Source organism: Paramormyrops kingsleyae, chromosome 9 (assembly GCF_048594095.1).
Source record: "Paramormyrops kingsleyae isolate MSU_618 chromosome 9, PKINGS_0.4, whole genome shotgun sequence".
NCBI classification, from domain to species: Eukaryota; Metazoa; Chordata; class Actinopteri; order Osteoglossiformes; family Mormyridae; genus Paramormyrops; species Paramormyrops kingsleyae.
In genome coordinates, this window is record NC_132805.1 from 7360097 (window position 1) to 7375419 (window position 15323).

Below are 15323 nucleotides of genomic sequence, written 5' to 3' on the forward strand. Positions count from 1 at the left end.
TATATATTATTATCATTAAGAAAATCATTCGAGTTCATCATCAAAATTAGGAGTTGATGATAGGCTATCTGACCATTCGACACACATAGATATTGAAACATACCGGGTTGAGCAGCAAGCTTCTGTTTTCCCTGTCTTCTGACATCATCGTACCACTTTCAGCATTTAGTGGATGATCTGGTGATGCCAGACAATGGGGATACACTCACTGCTACATCATCCCATGCCCGCTTCACCTCGAAAGGCTTAGGTGGAACATTGGTGCTCCGGTTAATGGTGTGCATTTTCAAAACCGATCTGGTTTGCCAGGTAAACGCGCCGTTATAGTAGCAATCTGCCGTAGCTCATGTATCCCTGCCTTGTAAAGGTGAGGTGACATACCATTCTGACTGGTTTATTGCATGTTATGCCCAAAACACACCTCTGAATAACTAAAAGAGCTTTGCACCAGCGTGAAGTCTGTTTTTTCCATGATCAAAATAGCAAAATGGATTGTTAGTTGCACCTTGCATTTTGTGCTTTGCCTTAGATTGTCAACATAGAACCATAGACATGGTTTTTGTTGGTCTTAAAATAGCCAATAGGTCTGCCACTAACGACTATTTTTCTATGGATTAATCTATCGACTATTTTACTTATTGGTTGATTAATCTTAACAGTTAATTTACTTCCAGAAAATCAATTGTTTAAGTTCATTTTATTTTGGCAGCAACAAACTTTGTCATCGTAGAGCTTTAGATAATGGGCATTTCGGCACTATTCTGACATTATTTTCCCCTGTAATCCGATAAGTAGATTAGTAGTAAGCCTAAAATATTACTGAGATGTATATTATGATGCCCAAAAGTTAATAATCTGTATAAATTCCGCGTATCATTATGTTTATTAAATTCAGTTAGCGGAGCACCACGTGCTACTGTTTTGGTAAATAATGGAAGCAGTAAATACTGAAGTGGCGGTGAAGAAAGGGACAGCTTAGCAACTACAATATCTTTTAAAAGAGGAGATATTCTGGTTAAGCTAGGTAAAAAGACGTTGGTGGGTTGCCGTTTGCGCCTTTGTGTTCACCAGTGCCAGCATGTGCATTGTGAGTGAGCAGGCATGTGCAGGTGAATTGTGTGCCCTCGGCCGCATTCTCCGTGAGAGCGCGCGTGCGGCGCCTGGCGTGTGTGCCGCATGTGGCGCCGTTCACAGTGAAGCAGCGGGACTCTAATGAGGACCATCTCTGGACAGCAGCTGGTAAAGTCTCCGTTCAGAAAGGGCGGCCCGCTCTCCTTTATGCACACACAAAAGAATGCAAATGAGCCGGGCGGGTGAGTGGGCCCAGACCCAGCCCACACGGCCCACCCTGCACAGCACACATGCAGGTTAGCTCAATCACACGCACTGAGGGGCCCAGACGAGGTCAGCCGGTGTAATGGCGCGCCTGTCCTGATGCGTGCGCTCTCCCACTGGCCTCGTTATGTGTCAGTGTGTGTCTATGCTGGCACAGTTAACTAAAGTAATCTTCATGTCCCATGACTGTGGGTATTTCTGTGTGTATGTGTGTGTGCAAGGCCCTGCTTCTTCTGATATTAATAACAAACTTCCTCGCCTCGCGTGGTCCTACTTGTCCAACCCTCCATTCCCTGAAAGGTATCACTTTTTTGACCAGCTCCATCTGAGCATTGCCCACGACATGTTACCCTGGTGACAACTCTCCTATCCTGGGTGCATCAGACAGAAAGTATGTGTGCAAAGCACTTTAGATGCCTGCTACAATTACCAGCCCTTTCCTCACCAGATGAGTATATTCAGCATGACTACTATGTTACTCTGAGTGCTCATTTAAGCCAGTATGCTGGCATAAAAAAAGAGCAAGCTCTTCAAGGCAAACACTGCCAACACATCTCCTATCACACCGGAAGGAGAAGCACCATTGAGAAGTGGAGAGCTACACCTACCATGGCAGCATTGTTGATAAGGAGGGTGTGATGGTTAGGGTTAGGGTCAGCCAGGCAAGGGCAGCTTTCCTCAAAATGAAAAACATCTGGGAATCCAGGGACCTGTCCATCGCAACCAAGGTCCTAATCTTCAGAGCTAAGACAGGGAGGACCACCATTACAACCACCCAGAAGATCCAGACTTTCATCAACACCTGTATGAGAGGGATCCTCCAGATTCATTGGTCTGACACCATGAGCAACCGAGAACTGTGGCAGCGATCAAAAAACAAGAGCCTTCAGAGGAAGAGATTCTCCAGTAGTACTAGCGGTGGAGAGACCATGCCCTCCATAAGTCAAGCCCCAGAAGACAAGCCCTCACATGGAATCTCCAGGGGAGGAGGAAAAGTGACTGGCCAGGAAACACCTGGGACCATGATTTGGAAGCAGATGGCAAGAAAATGGGCCTCACCTGGGGACAACTGGAGAGACCAGCCCAGGGCCTAGATACCTGGAGAGCTCTTGTTGGCAGCCTATGCCACAGGAGAAGATGATGCTGGCATAAAGCAGGCTGAATGCCTATTTTCGTCATGTTCAAGTGTAATGCTCTACAAGGAGGTTAACGCGAGTGCAAGGCAAAGTCTCCCTTAAATCTCCATAATACAGAATGTATGACCATGCAGACCATGCATAGCCACATTGGATATAGCCAAGCTCTGGGGTAATCATTATAAGAAGACATTCAAGGCACTTTTCACAGCAGGAATATTAGATATGTGGAGCTGTGAAGAGGCTGTGCTTTAGGGACACATGTATCTGTGTGTGTTTTGTGAAGAGCATGTGGATGTGTTGACCATGACAACGAAATTAAAACCAATCTAATAATGGTACCATGGGAAAATACTCGAGATTCTGTCAGATCTCCAGCATGTTGATGGAGAAAACACAACTTTAACACATTAAGAGGACTCTCCCACATATTTTGACCAGGAAAAGGAAAGGCCACACATCCTGTATCTGTGGGCAGAAATAAAACCGAGTGTACCACACGTGAGGCGGGGGGGGGACCCAGCGCACTGTCATCTCGCTGATGGAGATGCAGTGTTTTCCAAGCATGTTGTCACCATAGGAGACAGGACGCATTTTCCACATGCTCATTGAAAGGGAACTACAGCTTGTCCTGAACCCACAACAACACACATATGCCTCCGACATTATGAGCATTCTGAATATGAGTTGGTACTAGAATGGAGCAAAGACGCTTCCTCCCTGAGACAGCTGAGGCTCTGGGCCCCCTTGTCTTTCCCATGCTGCAGTCATTCCAGCACACGCCAGGTAAAATGCTCTTCTGTTCCCTCCGCCATGCAATAAGTAACCTTCCCTGTGCACTTGACAGCACTTGGCCTAGGATATGCAAATCGTTTCGAGCACTTCAACTTAAACAGCAAGTAGAGGGCAGCAGGCCCCGCACCTGAAGAGCTCTATTTGTGCACATCTGTATCTCTCCATCAGACCCAAGTTGTCACGGTAACCCATTACATGGAGAGGAAATCAAAGAGTCACTGCGATTTCTTCAGAAGAGTTTAAACGAGGGGCCAGCAGACTGAGAGCAGCCCACACCTGGCCAGAGTCGGGCTTTTGCCACATGGAAATTGGAGCTTCAATGAGACTTGGATAATTAGAGCGCATGGAGATCAGGTCCATCGCTGGCCCGCCAATCACGCGGGATGGCTTCAAGGGCATCAACGTAATGCTGCGAAACAAAAGTCTTATTATAGAAAATTATAGCTGGACAGTACTGACGTTTTGAGGGCCTGAATTCGGGTACTTCCCCCACTCAGTCCAGGAGCGTGGGGGCCATTATCCAGGAGCAGATGTCACTGAAGAGCTGTGATGACAAATACAGCGATCTACATTCATACCATGACTCATATGGCGAGGGACAAAGAGCACTGGGACTCACTTTGGGACTTACACAATGATTACCGGCCAACACCATCTTCAGCCGTGAAACCATAAAACTGTAAGAGCACATGTGTGTATGTGTGTGTATATGGAATCATTGGCTCAGAGGTCACAAATATGACACATGGGTCATGTGACACATACAAACAGGAAACAGTTTCAGGAAACTGACTTGCACTGCGGCTATTTCGTTTTCTTTTCCTTGAGCAGTAATACTTAATGCTCCCCTAACAGAGCGCGTTGCTGGTACGCCACAGTGCTGTCAGCTGCAGCCCTGTCCGGCCTGCGAGCTCATTCTCAGCCTGTCTCCTGCAGCTGCTCCTCCAGCTGGAATCTGAACGCATCCCTAGAAAGGGACAGAGCAGGAGACGGGCAAACGGTCCCATTGTGCCAGGTTTACGGGGCATTCAGTGTCGACCCCTCAGCAACACCACATGGCTCCCATGACAGTACGGGGATGGAGCAGATCTTCAGTCGCTTCAGTTCTCTACACTCGCCACCTTTAGAAAGGTCTGTTTTGCACTTCAACAGCAATGCAGGGCTCGCCAAACTGAAGGTATCTCATACTTAATAAATGACATACGTGCCAGAATGAATATGGGCTGGCTTCAGTAGTTGGAGTGGTAAATGTGAATGTTACTTTACTACACAAAGGCTTAACTATAAGACAGCCAGTGCAGTTAATTAGTGTGCTGAGCTTGTCTTTGATTCAAAACATGCACTTTTTTTGACTGAGCTGATTTGCCAGATATGAACAGTTACTGTCATTGACTTCTAACCTTGACTGATTTGGTGGTAAGATGCTGGCACCTGCTGCCATTGTATTTGTTATCCTGCTCCAAACGCAGTTCTTTTTAAGGTTTAATATGCTGAAAATTACAAATATCAGTTTATCAGTGTGCAGACTTTAATATGTACAACACGGTGGATTAGCGGGTAGTAATGACAACTCAAACCATACCGCTGTTCTGGGTGTATCTCTGACCAGGATAACTGAGTGGGACCGTGCTGAAGTGTCATGTTTCTTAGTATTTTGGATTCTTTTTGGCGTCTTTCGAAACCAGCCAGCCATCCTTTATGCGAAAGATATGCATCATCTTGGTCCTGCTCGTCTGCATGATGAGATTTACATTTAATTTAATTAGCAGGTGCTTTTCAGGGTCAGGTGGTCCCTGGAGGAACTGAGGACTGGGGGTTAAGGGCCTCACTCAGGGGCCTGAAGGTGACATCATTCTGCTGACCTCGCAGTTTCAGCCTGCCAGCTTCTGATCACAGATACAGTGCCCTAATACTCCAAGCCACACACAGTCCCTGAATCAAAGACCTTGGACCATGACCATGGCCAAGCCTACCAGGACTCAACGATAAGGACCCAGTCCCAAACAGAGGATTTAACCCCATGTCTGTCACTTAACCGCCCTGTTTTCAGCACTGATTGGCAGGCCCACTCACCAGCTTGTCGGCCTCATTCCTACCAGCATAAATGGCAATAATACACCGTGAATCAAAACATTTTGACCTATTTTCAGGTATGCATTTCAAAAATACAGAATATGTTTATCCAAGGTCACACTTGAAAGAGGTTTATAAAGTGCATGTTTACCAACTGTTTAGTATGTGCATGAGAAATTAGCCACCAGCAGGGTCTGATGCCTTGGAAAGCCGTACACAGCCAATGCAACATCCCCAGATGGTCACCTTTGATTTGATCCATGTTTTTAGCCATGCTGATAATCTTATAATAATGTGTATTTTATCCCAGCATGTGTGTTGGTGCACATAGAGGCCACTGTCCTCTTTTCTTCAGGATGTCACGGACTCATATAAGGTAGGCTGTCATCAAAATTACTTCCTCTGAAGTTAAAAGGCTTTGCTGTTAATCAGTCTATTATATAGCACTAATAGATGACTAGTAATTGCAACTAATACCTTATTACTCATCCATACAGAAATTCTAATGACATGTATTTAGAAAACAATTCTCTCAATAGAAAAAGAAAAAAAAACCTTTTCACAAAACCAGGCAAGAAAGTGAAAACCTACAATAGAACCTTAAAAACCAACCTGTAGCATTTTTAGCAGAATTAATAACCTCATTCATACCATGTGAATCCCTGCTTGTTCATCTGAAGAACAGCCTGAGGTCTTTGTCTGCGTGTCCCACTTGAATAAGCCAGGGAGAAATTAAGCATGTTTATATAATGGTCTTCATTCAGCTCAGGCTCAACCTCTGACTGGCTGCCGTCGGCACCGACCCAGCGAGGCTGAGAACCGGAGGCCTTGAACCCGACCCTCATCGTATCCGCAGCGCAGTGGCACACACCGGAGGGTCCTGAGTTAAACCTGAAAAACAATATCACTTTATTGCCATTGCCAGATAATTTTATATGCATCCAAATGGTACCATTACAAGTAATTTTGAAGACCAAACCTCTCTGGGATGTTGGGCCTCTCCAATCGAATGACGTTTTGTTGATTTCGTCATCTGACGATTCGCTCTGTTGATTGAGGGTCTCTGGCGAATCGATGTGGAATTGCTGAGAATTCTGGTATTACAGTGGGCATAGATACCCAGGAGCTGTCTAAGTTCTGGGAAACGGGAGAAAGAAAATAATACATAACTGTGATCTTTGAGCTGGTCATTGCAGTTTTATTTCCTTTAGGAATGATCTGAAAACCTTTCCTCATGGATAACGAGGTAACACTTTACTTGAGCAGGCACAAATAATATACTGTTATGCTCTTAATTAATCATGAAGCAACTCTTAATGCATTAATTAACCATGAACTAAGTCTGATAAGCAACTAGTGATTAAGTAGTAGTTATTATTCATTTAGCATTTGCTGTAAGCCAGTCATTATGTTAATAATGGTAATGCTTTTGGCTGCTACTGTATTTATTACTATATCCATTAATCTATAAATTAACCTTAATTGATTAACTACTGAGGAAACAAATAATGAATAACGCAAGCAGTGAAATATTGATCCTGTGTTCATTTGTCATTAATGAATTGTAACTGATCATTTATTTCAAGCAGATACTGTATGTGTTTATGATTTGTAAAATTTTATTACTAAGGAACCATACTGTAAAGAGTTAACACATATAAATGCATGACAGGAAAGTGTTTGTCTCTGAGCCTCTATAGCAGGGTTATTCAACTCACGGTCCTCGAGGTCCGAGCACTGCTGGTTTTCCGGCCTTCCTTTACCTGTCAGTCAGGTGTGAAGCCTCTGACCAATCAGAATCAGTCAATATTAAACAACTACTTGGGAGAACTGAAAACACGGCCTGGATTTGGAATCGAGGTCCAGAGTTGAAGAACCCTGCTCTATAGTCTAGTATGCAAAAAGAAGCACAGAAATCTGAGTTTCAGCTGGTAATACTTCATCAAAAACCTTCTGGCCATGGAGTGTGTCAGCCTTACGATACCACTGGTTAGCATCTCCTAGCTAGCTGCTGCTTCACTCCAGTTGTATCATTTTGCCATGGAAGCTTCCGGACAGTGCCCCCTGCTGGCACTGCACCCTTATGCTATGTGCGTGGGAGCTATTGAGTTGAGTCTTTCTCATCTCAGCAGACTTCCCATGACATCGACATGTTCTGGCCCAGCTTAACCAGACTGGTTAATTTGTTCCTGGTGTTAATGTACTTTAATGACTTTCCATTGCTAAATCGTTGCACTAATGGGTGTCCTTTCCCCATTGCAAGGGGCTGAGAGTGCATCTGCATTCTGCACCCTCCGATTTGCCCTACGGATCTCGGATGTGGAGTCGAGGACAGACGCTTTGGCTTATGTGTTCTTAGGAAGGATACTGCCTTGTTTTTCTTAAAGAGGAATTGTCACTGTTTTGCATCAAGTACTGTTTCGCAAAACCTCTCACTTAATCGTTTCTGTCCCATGCGTCTCTGTCCCATGTGGCCTCTTTTGCCTCAAAACCTACGACAATATACAAAATTTAAAATGATTTTACCGATATATCATTCCTTGGCAACCTTGAATCCGACATGAATATGTGTGTTTTTCAGGCGTGATGCATTGAGTGGTCCCCATGCACAGGCATATCAACCAGTGACCACTCTCCAAGGACGATGCCTCCGTTCTGTTTTTCTTTAGATTGGGAAAATGAGTTCAGAGCACAAATTTCATATCTCTGCCCCCTACCCTCCCCCCTCATGACTCCCAATGGCTGCTCCACACTCTCAAGCCGCTGAAAATATGTCAGTACAATTGAAGGAAATATTTTTTTTAATAAATGTATTTTATTAAATAGGAATGTATGCTACTGGACCTGCAAGCATTTGGAGAACAAATCTGATGGTGGGAGATTTCATGATGTGAAGAAGGGACTTATAGGAGCCCCCCTCCCCCCAACTGTAGGGAGCTAATCAGAACAGGTCTAGAGGGTCACCAGGGCGGTTCAATGGACCCAGACTCTGGACTGCTCTTCTGTTGGCCCTGAGATCTGGAGACTCTATTGAAAACTCATTTGTTTAGACAGGCCATTAATAATAATAATAATACATTTATTTTATATAGCACTGTTCTAGATACTCAAAGTCACTTTACAAAGAAAAATCAGAGAAATAGAATCACATGCACACTAGCATATCGTGTTATTGCTCGTTTTATATATGCTTTTGCCTCTGTGTTTTTTTTTATATATCTCAACTTGCTTAATATATAAAACCTTAGGATTAATAAAATCAACTGTCTGGAATATCATTAAGAAGAGAGAATGCACTAGTGAGTTCAGTAACTTCTAGGGACTGGTAGGCCAAAGAAGACCTCCACTGCTCAGGACAGAAGGCCTGTCCAACAGATCATAAACAGTCTTCAGAAGGCAGGTGTGTTTTTGTCAGAGACTACTATCTACAGACAACTTCATGAACAGAAACTCAGAAGCTATACTGCAAGATGCAAACCACTAGTTAACCCCAAAAACAGGATGGCCAGATTGCAGTTTGCGAAAAGTACGTAAAAGAGCCTTCAGAATTCTGGAAAAAGGTCTTATAGACAGACGAGACCAAGATTAACCTGTATCAGTCATAGCAAGAGGAAAGTGTGGAGACGAAAAGGAACTGCCCTAGATCCAAAGCATACCAGCTCATCTGTTAAACGTGGTGGGGGTGTCATGGCTTGGGCATGTATGGCTGCCACAGGTACTGACACAGTCATCTTCATTGATGATGTAACTGCTGACGGTAGTGAAACACTGAATTCTGAGATGTATATAAACATCTCATCTGTTCAAGTTGCAGTAAATGCCTCCAAACTCTTTGGACGGTGCTTCATCCTTCAACAAGATAATGATGCCGAGCATTTTGCTAAAGCATCATGAGAGTTTTTCAAAGCTAAAAAATGGAAAATTCTTGAATGGCCAAGCCAGTCACCCAGTTTAACTCCAACTGAGCGTGCCTGCCATATGCTGAAGAAGAAACGTAAAGGGACAAGCCCCTGGAACAAGCAGGAGCTGAAGATGGCTGCAGGAGAGACTTGGTAGAACATCACCATAGAAGGTACTCAGCACCTGCTGATGTCTATGAATCGCAGACTTCAAGCAGTCATTGTGTGCAAGAGATATGCAACTAAGTACTAAATATGATCGTTTTAATATGCACCCCATTGCTATGTCCCGAACATTATGGTGCCCTGAAATAGGGGGACTATGTATAAAAGGTGTTGTAATTTCTACATGCCGAAACCCAAATGCATGTGAATAACTTTATATTAAAGTCTGGAACGTGCACTATAATCATATCTGAATTGTTTGATTCGAAATTTTAAACTGTGGAGCAGATGGGTAAATCAAGTTAAAATGTGTCTTTGTCCCAAACGTTATGGAAGGCACCGTTACCAACCTCCATTAATCTGCCTATGCAAGGCACTTTTCACATTTCCACAGTTCTGAACACTGTCTTTATTGTTGTTGTGGCTGGTCTGTATTCAGAGGGGCTTGGTGTGGGTCTGTGTTCAGAGGGGCTTGGTGTGGGACTGTGTTCAGAGGGGCTTGGTGTGGGACTGTGTTCAGAGGGGCTTGGTGTGGGACTGTGTTCAGTGGGGCTTGGTGTGGGTCTGTGTTCAGAGGGGCTTGGTGTGGGTCTGTGTTCAGAGGGGTTTGGTGTGGGTCTGTGTTCAGAGGGGCTTGGTGTGGGTCTGTGTTCAGAGGGGCTTGGTGTGGGTCTGTGTTCAGAGGGGCTTGGTGTGGGACTGTGTTCAGAGGGGCTTGGTGTGGGACTGTGTTCAGTGGGGCTTGGTGTGGGTCTGTGTTCAGTGGGGCTTGGTGTGGGTCTGTGTTCAGAGGGGCTTGGTGTGGGACTGTGTTCAGAGGGGCTTGGTGTGGGACTGTGTTCAGAGGGGTTTGGTGTGAGTCAGTGTTCAGAGGGGCTTGGTGTGGGTCTGTGTTCAGAGGGGCTTGGTGTGGGTCTGTGTTCAGAGGGGTTTGGTGTGGGTCTGTATTCAGAGGGGCTTGGTGTGGGTCTGTATTCAGAGGGGCTTGGTGTGGGTCTGTGTTCAGAGGGGCTTGGTGTGGGACTGTATTCAGAGGGGCTTGGTGTGGGTCTGTATTCAGAGGGGCTTGGTGTGGGTCTGTATTCAGAGGAGCTTGGTGTGGGTCTGTGTTCAGAGGGGTTTGGTGTGGGTCTGTATTCAGAGGGGCTTGGTGTGGGACTGTGTTCAGAGGGGCTTGGTGTGGGTCTGTATTCAGAGGGGCTTGGTGTGGGTCTGTGTTCAGAGGGGTTTGGTGTGGGTCTGTGTTCAGGGGTGTTTGGTGTAGGAATGTGTTTGGGGGAGTTGTGTGTGCCTCTCTCTCACGCACCGCTTCCAACATGTTGATCCTCTCCCTGTATCCCATGGGCTGTGTTGACTGGTGGAGGGCTGCCTGGTTGGTGTCATCTAGCGTGTCACTGCTTGAAGATGGTCCTTTTATTGTCAGATAATATGAACGTTGGCAAGTGCGGATTTTACTTCTATTTTATCCACCATCTCTTTGAACAACGATGAAGGCATCAGCCAGCCCGGCCTTGGTGCCATGAGCTTAAACCGCCATTGCAAGACTCTCAACACTGCAGTGCTAATTGTCAGAGCTGCCTTCTGCTGAGATTTACCAGCCTTGTTTTTCCTTTGCTTATTGTTCGCACTGAGCCATGCACCAAACTGAACAGTGCTGAATGGTGGCACTGCCGTATGTTTTCATTTTTTTTTTTATTTCCATTGCTGTAGTCGCAGTACTGGAATTCACTGTTATGTATTTCTACTACACCGGGTTTGTAACCTGCCTCCAGTTGCTCCTGCTGGATACATTTCTTTGTTGCCTCTTTTCTGCCTGGTTGCCATGGTATTTTGAAAACAGTTTCATTTTAGTTCCACACAGGCCTTCAACAGAAGCATGCGATTTTTTACAGCTGCATTTTTAAGGGGTACTTTGGGTTAAATAGCTCCCAAGAATACTATGAATATGAGTATATTGCACATTCTGAGGTTTGATCCAATACCCTTCAGGTGCAGGTCCACGATTTTGAATGATACTCCGCTTGCTGTCCATTTATCTACTTTGCAGACATACCGGGGGGCCAATGAGATTAGACAAGAAATGGTGTTGCTGACAGGCACCGTTGCCAGAAAGGGCTGGGCACATACTCACTGAAGAAGACTATTTGGCCCAAGTTCTTATGCTGCTGCCTTAGCTGGTGATCTGTGTTTAGAGCTGGAACAGGTCTAGAGGGTCACCAGAGGGGCCAAGTGTATCCAGCACTCAGCGCCATGGAAACAGAACCCCCCCCCCCACCCCCCACCCCGACTCCTCATGTCTGAGATTCTATCTGATTGAGGCCCCTTCGCAGGCTACTTGCCCAAATTTACACACATAGAGTCCTACATAGAGTCTAGAACTAAAGACCATTTGGCATTGATTCTGTGTGTTAACTGTCAATCCCATCTCTCCGACCACTGATTAGCTCCCATTAATCAGCTGGACATGGCTTAGCTGACTGGATGTAATCAGTGATCGATCTCCAGCATTATCAAGCGAAGGAGATCGCGGTGGGCGGGAGCACAGTCTGGGGAGTAACAGTCAAACCCAGCCTGGTCTCTGAGGTCGTCGCCACGGAGTGAAGTGACCTGTAAATGGTAAGCCGAGCATGGCTCAGGTGCAAGACACTGTCCAGATGGAGGGGACTGTCAACTCCAGCCATTAACGTGATGGATCAGCTCCTTCTCCACCCGTTGCCTGATAGTCAAAGGGCATCCTTTGCTGTATTTTCCATTTTCAGAACCACTAATCCCAAAAAAAAATACAGTCTGCTTGAAGTGACAATATTTATTATTTCCTGGATCTTCTAGAACCTCATCCTGTCGTTGTTTTGTGATGCGTGTGTGTGTGTGGTTTGTCAGAGGGGACACATTGTTGCCATAGTCAATCCAGAGACCAGAGAGAATCGGTTAAGCACAGGGCGCACATGCACAGTACAAGGCCAGAGAGTGGTGCTGAACCCAGGCAGCCCTTCAGAGGCTCGTGTGCCCACAGGCGGGCATCTCCTACACTGGGAAGTGGGCGCCTGGTGTCAGAGGTGCCCGGTGTCAGAGGTGCCTGCCTCAGCTTCCCCTGGCATCGCTGGAAGGGAGACTGTTTTGTCAGCTTTTGGTCGGCAGCCTCAGGGTCACACAATGGCCCCATACATCAGAGCCCCGGGCCTGATTATACCTCACATCAAACAGGGACAGGCTCATTTGCAAGTGAATGTGCTGCTATTGTAGCAGCAGGGGGAAGCGCGCGCTGCGATTAGCATGTGTTTGTGTGCGTCTGTGTGCGTGCGAGCGAGGACACCAGTGGGCCTCAGCTGGCGTGTCCCACGCTCTTACCTGTTGCTCCAAGAATGGAGTCACATGCTCAAGGTAGCTGAGGAATCAGGAAACGTTGGCAGGGGTCAGTGTGTTACAGTGGGATTGAGGGGGTCAGGGGTCAGTGTGTTACAGTGGGCATGGGGGGTGTCAGGAGTCAGTGTGTTACAGTGGGCATGGGGGGGTCTGGGGTCAGTGTATTACAGTGACCATGGGGGGCTCAGGAGTCAGTATGTTACAGTGGGCATGGAGGGGGTCAGGGGTCAGTGTGTTACAGTGGGCATGGAGGGGGTCAGGGGTCAGTGTGTTACAGTGGGATTGAGGGGGTCAGGGGTCAGTGTGTTACAGTGGGATTGGGGGGGTCTGGGGTCAGTGTATTACAGTGACCATGGGGGGCTCAGGAGTCAGTATGTTACAGTGGGCATGGGGGGGTCTGGGGTCAGTGTATTACAGTGACCATGGGGGGCTCAGGAGTCAGTATGTTACAGTGGGCATGGAGGGGGTCAGGGGTCAGTGTGTTACAGTGGGCATGGAGGGGGTCAGGGGTCAGTGTGTTACAGTGGGATTGAGGGGGTCAGGGGTCAGTGTGTTACAGTGGGATTGGGGGGGTCTGGGGTCAGTGTATTACAGTGACCATGGGGGGCTCAGGAGTCAGTATGTTACAGTGGGCATGGGGGGTGTCAGGGGTCAGTGTGTTACAGTGGGATTGGGGGGGTCTGGGGTCAGTGTATTACAGTGGGCATGAGGGGCTCAAGAGTCAGTGTGTTACAGTGGGCATGAGGGGGTCAGGGGTCAGTATGTTACAGTGGGCATGAGGAGGGTCAGGGGTCAGTATGTTACAGTGGGATTGGGGGGGTCTGGGGTCAGTGTATTACAGTGGCCATGAGGGGCTCAAGAGTCAGTGTGTTACAGTGGGCATGAGGGGGTCAGGGGTCAGTATGTTACAGTGGGCATGAGGAGGGTCAGGGGTCAGTGTGTTACAGTGGGCATGAGGGGGTCAGGGGTCAGTATGTTACAGTGGGCATGAGGAGGGTCAGGGGTCAGTATGTTACAGTGGGCATGAGGAGGGTCAGGAGTCAGTGTGTTACAGTGGGCATGAGGGGGTCAGGGGTCAGTATGTTACAGTGGGCACGGGGGGGTCAGGGGTCAGTGTGTTACAGTGGGCACGGGGGGGTCAGGGGTCAGTGTGTTACAGTGGGCATGGGGGTGGGTCAGGGGCCAGGGTGTTAAAGTAGGCATGGGGGGGTCAGGGGTCAGTGTGTTACAGTGCGCATGGGGGGGTCAGGGATCAGTGTGTTATAGTGGGTATGGGGGGTCAGAGCAGTGTACCCTGATATTGAAGATGAGCTCTGTAACACTGTACAGTGGGGGACCCCCTGCTAGGCTCCTTTTAGGGAAGGTGGAATCCCTATTGGTAGACCCAAGGTGACATTTTTTTCAAGGGTCCCAGAATTTCTAGCTGCAACTTTGCTTGGCACTGGTAGTTTGTTAACTTCATGACATCCACCTAGCATATCTTATAAACCACAGTTCCAGAATTAATCACAATACAACATTTAACACCTGTACACAAAAGCATCACCTGAAATACACTCAAATACTGTTCCTGGCACTAGATTGTCTTGTCAAGGTAAAACTTCGCTAACACAACACTATCATGGCAGCCAAAGCCAAAATAGTTACACTTTCAGTTCTTTTGTATGAAATATTTCCAAATCAGGATGAAAGAATCATCTGGGAGTGGAGTCCTGCACACTGGAAATGAACATGCTGCTTAACTGATGCTTTCATCCAATGTAGTTAGTGGTACAATTTAATCCAGCTATAAAGAGCTAGGCATTCCACTGGAAAAGTTCAGGTGAAATACCAGCAGGGTCACTATTTCAGTACTTGAACCTGCAGCCGTTAACCGTCATGCCCCCTGCTGCACCCTTGTGAAAGATATGATATTGGCATGCATTTGATGCAACAGTTTGGCTCAATTCAGCATATGTTGAGGTAAGGCACAGCTGTTTGTTTGGTTTGTGGGTTTATGCCTGTGCGTGCTTTCCTTACAAACACTGTGACACGTCATATCACTTCTGCTTACGTGTTTTGTGCATGAATCAAATGCATTATAATGAATTAAATACAGAAACCTCAATGTCAGGGGACTAACTTAGCTGAAAAATGATTTAAACATCACCTTGTACTAACTTTTGAAAAAATCTTTGAAAGTTCTTCAATGGGACAGTGACAGAGCCTTCAGGGAGACTTGAACTTCAGGGTCTTGGTCACAAGTGTGGCTCCTTAAGCAGCAGTCTTCCCGTCCTTGGTGTTATGGCTTGTTTGCAGCGCTGAATAGCGAAGACGTTCCTGGTTTACATTAGCAGTTTAATTGCTAACGGCACAATGACAGAGCCTGCTAGACAGACAGCACACTGCTTTCTGTCTTTCTGCTTCATGCTCATTCTTTGCCAGGGTTGTGATGCAAGGCGTTCAGAGGACTGTTTTTGTTTGGTTTTGGACAAAACTCAAGGCCACCCAGTGAATAAGGATCTAATTTAATTAAATTCTGTTTTGATTTTTTTGTTGATGTAATTAATCAGATTTA